The following is a 5,857-nucleotide window of genomic DNA, read 5'->3' on the forward strand; positions in this document are numbered from 1 at the left end:
GCCCATAGGACGCACCAAGTTTTTTGGGGGAGAAATAAAAAAAAAATTATTTCCCCCCCAGGCACTTGTGGGGCTGGCAGCGGGGAGAAGCGCTCTTGTCCCCGCCGCCCGCCTGCAGACCAGGTCCGGGGACAGCGGGAAGACGCGCTGCGCCTCCCAGCTGTCCCCGGAGCTTGCGGGGCTGGCAGCGGGGAGAAGCGCTCTTCTCCCCGCTGCCCGCCTGCAGACCAGGTCCGGGGACAGCGGGAAGACGCGCTGCGCCTCCCAGCTGTCCCCGGAGCTTGTGGGGCTGGCGCTGCGGCTCTCCTGAAGCCTGGAGAGCGAGAGGGGTCGGTGCCCACCGACCCCTCTTGCTCTCCAGGCTTCAGTGAAAGCCTGCATTCGCCCCATAGGACGCACACACATTTCTCCTTCATTTTTGGAGGGGAAAAAGTGTGTCCTATAGGGCGAAAAATACGGTATGTGACATAGCAGTTGCATTAAGAACATACAGTGATAAGTACTGGTTAGAGATCTGCAATCACACATTAGAACACAATGCTGAAGAGCTGCTTACTTAAAAAACAAAGCCAAAACATTTTGCCATATGATATTCTGTTTATTCCATTCTATTCTAAATGCACAATATTTAGAAACACTATACAGTGGTACTTTGGGTTACATACACTTCAGGTTACAGACTCTGCTAACCCAGAAATAGTACCTCGGGTTAAGAACTTTGCTTCAGGATGAGAACAGAAATCGTGCTCCGGCGGCGTGGCAGCAGCAGGAGGCCCCATTAGCTAAAGTGGTTCTTCAGGTTGAGAACAGTTTCAGGTTAAGAACAGACCTCCAGAACAAATTACGGTAAGTACGTAACCAGAGGTACCACTGTATAGACTAGAATGGAATCAATTTATCGGGGGGGGGGTGTTAAGAAAATGCATTGAAAACACTTTACTAACAGATGCAGGACAACACCTAAGGCAGATGAGGGTTTCATTTTCATACAGGTCTAAATTATGGCTGGTTTTGCCTAACCACAGGTTGTTTAAATGTATGAGCCCAGCCCAGCAACCATGGTTTGTTTTCTCCCAACGAATTCGTTATTATAATATATTCAAGTTCTTACCTGCCCTTCACTTCAAGGTCCCAGGGTCGTTTACAACAATATGAAAATACTAGATTATAAATTGTTTTACTTGCTTTTTAATCAGAAGAATACAATGGGTCCTAAAAATAACACACTCTGGAGTCAAAGGCCAGGGTAAAGAGGTGTTTTCTTCAGTATATGATAAGGTACCAGATACATGACTCTTGGAGAGGGAATTTCACCATGAATATCCTCTTCCAGGCTGCCACAGAAATACCTTCCCCCAGATTGCCATCCCTAAACTTGAGAATAGTGGAACCACAAGGAGGGGCTCCTCTGCAAATGTTAACACCATAGGGTCTATACTCTTTTAATGTGAAGCCATCATTTATTGTTGGCTTAGCTTATGGACCATGACTTGTTTTAATGATGGTTTGGCATTATGTCTGAATCCTGTAACCTTCCTTAACTGGTTTGTTTGAGCGCCCCACCCCAGACGTCCACCAGGCTCCTAAGACATGAGCAGCTAGAAAACCAACCAAGATTTGGAGAAACAAGCCAACACTTCTTTGATCTGTGGTTTGTTGAATAAACCATGGCTAACCATGGCTTTCAGGGGGTAAAGTTATTGCAGCCATAGGAAAAACGTCAAACTGCCGGTGACCCAACATCAACTTGAAGTGAGCTCAATGGCTTGCACATTTCTGCTGGTATTTCTGACTCTGAACACTTGGCATGTGGTATTGGGAAGGCTGCTGTTTCAGCAACAAAAATTGAGAACACTGCAGTCTTTATCCTGGCCTTCATGCTTGAATAATGTGATTCGTAAAATGAATTTTGTTTACGAACGGATAGATATTACCAATTCTATTCTGTCATAATTATTGAGGTATAACCTCTGTATTTAAAGTACTGTTTATTGAAAATTAGAGTGGGGTACAGAAATGCACGTTGGGGAGTAAATCCATCAAAGGTAAGCAGTTGTGGATCCACATTTAACCAGTGACATGTTTTATTTGGATTTGGGCTAACAAGGTTGCAAAAAACCTTTTCCCCTAGCCTCTGATGTTGGGCAGATACCTTTCAACTGACTTCTTAAGAAAAGGGCATTTGGAGTTGCTGGGGCAAATAGTGATGGTAGGGGATGAACTGCTGGACCTTATTGGCAAATGGAAGACATAGCAGATACCTGGGGCCAAATGGGATCCGTCCAAAAGTTAATTAAGATCCAAGGGGGGATCCAGGATATCAGGATAGCTTAACATCTGTTATGGGTGGATTATGGGGTTTTCAGGAGCAGTCGGGAACACTGACTCTCAAAATTTGAACAAAGATGGCAGTATTAGCAGCCAGGGCTTTAACCATATTGATGGTCCTACATGGAGACGTGTCGGATAGCATCAGATGCATCCACTGAGAGAAGGCAAGTGATATTTACAGAAGCCTCTACCATTTTCCATTGGGACTCAGCCCTGGGAATCATTTAACGTTCCTAACTTTGGAGGGGGGGGGGGAGTACCTGTCCGTACATCTCATGGACTCAACAGATGTTTGAATGCAAGCCAAATCTATGTAGCCATTAAGCTCTTATCCAGGGGTCAATAAACACATGAGATGTAACCGGTTGTGTTCTTAGATAAATAGGATATACTATTCATAGTATCAAATTTTAAATTTCAACAAAAGTAACTCATAAAGTTCAACAAACGAACAAAGCAGAAGACCCAGTGGATCAGATCATTCTCTAATCAGTTCATGCATAAGGTCCATCCATGTAATGGTGTCCATTCCACCTGTCTGTCCATAAAGTCCAAACCATCCACATGAAAGGTTGTTACAGTTCCACAAAATCCTTTCACAAAGTCTGAGAAGGATTTCCGGAATATTGGCCTTGTTTCGCCGTCCTGGGCTTCATCAGTAGTTAAAGCTCATATGTGCTATTACAGGACAGTGGATCTTATGGCATAGTAGTAGCTGCGTAGTTACGTCTCGTGTTTATTGAATATGCTTTACGTGACCATAGGTTTGTTGTTGCTTATCCAGGGGTCAGCAACCTAAGGCCCATGGGCCAGAAGCAGCCCGTGGAAGTTGTTTGACTGGCCCACGAGTCACCCCTGAACCGCGTCGCCCTCTCGGACTCACTTCCGTGGCGCCGGAAATCACATCTGTGCAGCCGCCAGAAATCGTGGGCACGCGCATGACTGATCTGGCCCAGGCAAAATAAACCTTGCCAATCCCTGCTCTTGCCTGTCGTCACAACTAGTGACTGCACATACTTGGAGCAGCAGATATTCCCCAAATCGTGTGAAATACCATGGGAACCGGCACTCATGGAAGAAGTAGGCTTCCAATTGGTGTTTAAAAGGAGTTAATTCAATAGGTGTGTCTTATTAGCAAGGTCTGGTACAGTCAGCAAGACTACAATACCTGATATTCATGTTACAGTGCTGGCTGAAACAGCATTATGATAGCACATAATGCTGCTTCAATGTGGGTTACTACCTCACCTGCCCTTAGTGAAACCAGCTGCTGCTGAATACCTGAATAAATCACACACCAAGGAAAAACTATTGCACTCTTCTCTTTGACGCAGAATAAAATTGATCACATGTGTGGCAGAGGGAGAAGGGAACTGCAGGACAGTAGGTGAACTGGTTTTGCAGGTTGGCATTTGATGCATTGAGATAAATTTTCACACTGCTCATGCTGTGCTAAGGCTACGCCCAAAATTATGAACCTGGGTGCTTAGCTCTCTTTGAATTAAAATAAAGTTTGTATGCATAATTTTAAGAAGCATCTTAAAGAATGCTTAAAGAATACAGAAATGCCTTTTCCTCAAAGGGGCAGCTCAGTGTCCCTGCCAGCTGTTTTCAGGCTATTGGCACAATTGTTAAGTTGACTCTCAACCTATTTCTTTCCACGAGGTGCCGTACTGTGGTCACATTGAAAATGTGCTGCAATCGCTAATCTGCCTCGGTTGAAAGTTCCTACTGTATTTCTCTACCACTTGAAAAGCACCACATTTTTTAAAATTAAAACAAGCAAGGAAATGTTGGCTTTATTAAAAGGTGGCTTCGCCGCGACAAATTAATGAGGCTTTGCATTTCTCAGCCGGAATTCCCAAAATGAGTTGCGATGATTAAAACAGACACAAAAAATTATCCCCAGCTTAGTTGGGGAGAGCATGGTGCCAATAACGCCAAGGTTGCAGGTTCAATCTCTGTATGGGGTCAGACCAGATGATCCTCAGGGTCACTTCCAACTCTTTTGATTTGATGCTTCTGTGAAATGGGGTATGGTATTTTACTCCTAATTTACATTTGGATAGCTTTCATTAGCACCTTGAAGGTGTTAGCTTGATTTTTTCCTTTTCTGAGGAGGTTGTCCATTGTGATATATTAATTAAACTGTCGCCTGCTTGCAAAAAAACTAGGGAGCTAGTACAGAAATGTTACCGGTAACAGGATACAGGGAATGTGTTTGCACCGAACATTAAAACTCCTGTACTTGGGCCCAGCACATATGGCTGTCGTGTTTGAATTATGCCTTTGCACCTCCAGTAGATACAAGCATCAATCACAGTCACAACACAGATTTTATTATACAAGCTTTGGCCTCTGCATGTTGGATTTCTTGCATGCAGAGGATATTCAAATGTGACACCAAGACATGTCCACCCAGAAAAAACAGGCACTTTGGTCAATCCTGCTTTCCCACACCGTGTAGCCAATCAGATTGTCGGAGCAAGCCCAGAACAAATTAAAATTTTAGATGCCGTAGTCCCAAACAAGGTGTGGAGGATTCCCTGGTCCTGAATGGGGTAACTGAGCCCCTGAAGGACCAGGTGTGCAGCCTGGGAGTCATTTTGGACTCACAGCTGTCCATGGAGGCACAGGTCAAATCTGTGTCCAGGGCAGCTGTTTACCAGCTCCATCTGGTACGTAGGCTGAGACCCTATCTGCCTGCGGACTGCCTCGCCAGAGTGGTGCATGCTCTGGTTATCTCCCGCTTGGACTACTGCAATGTGCTCCACGTGGGGCTACCTTTGAAGGTGATCCGGAAACTACAACTAATCCAGAATGCAGCAGCTAGACTGGTGACTGGGAGCGGCCGCCGAGACCATATAACACCGGTCTTGAAAGACCTACATTGGCTCCCAGTAGGTTTCCGAGCACAATTCAAAGTGTTGGTTCTGACCTTTAAAGCCCTAAATGGCCTCAGTCCAGTATACCTGAAGGAGAGTCTCCACTCCCATCATTCTACCCGGACACTGAGGTCCAGCACCGAGGGCCTTCTGGCGGTTCCCTCACTGCGAGAAGCCAAGTTAGAGGGAACCAGGCAGAGGGCCTTCTTGGTAGTGGCGCCCTCCCTGTGGAACGCCCTCCCACCAGATGTCAAAGAGAACAACAACTACCAGACTTTTAGAAGACATCTGAAGGCAGCCCTGTTTAGGGAAGCTTTTAATGTTTGATGTATTACAGTATTTTAATATTTTTTTTGAAGCCGCCCAGAGTGGATGGGGAAGCCCAGCCAGATGGGTGGGGTATAAATAATAAATTATTATTATTATTATTATTATTATTATTATTATTATTATTATTAACAACAACAAAGGTTTTTACCTAGCAGTCAGCTGTGGAAGGTGGGGGATGGGGGACGGACACACGCAGTTTTTTACCTTTCACATTTACGTAAACACACAAGAAATAACATAAAAACACGACACATGTTTCAAAGTGTGCATCACATCTTTCCGGGACACACAATAAACAACTGTCTGCACAA

Source organism: Podarcis filfolensis (genome assembly GCF_964270895.1).
Source record: "Podarcis filfolensis genome assembly, chromosome: 10".
Classification (NCBI taxonomy): Eukaryota; Metazoa; Chordata; class Lepidosauria; order Squamata; family Lacertidae; genus Podarcis; species Podarcis filfolensis.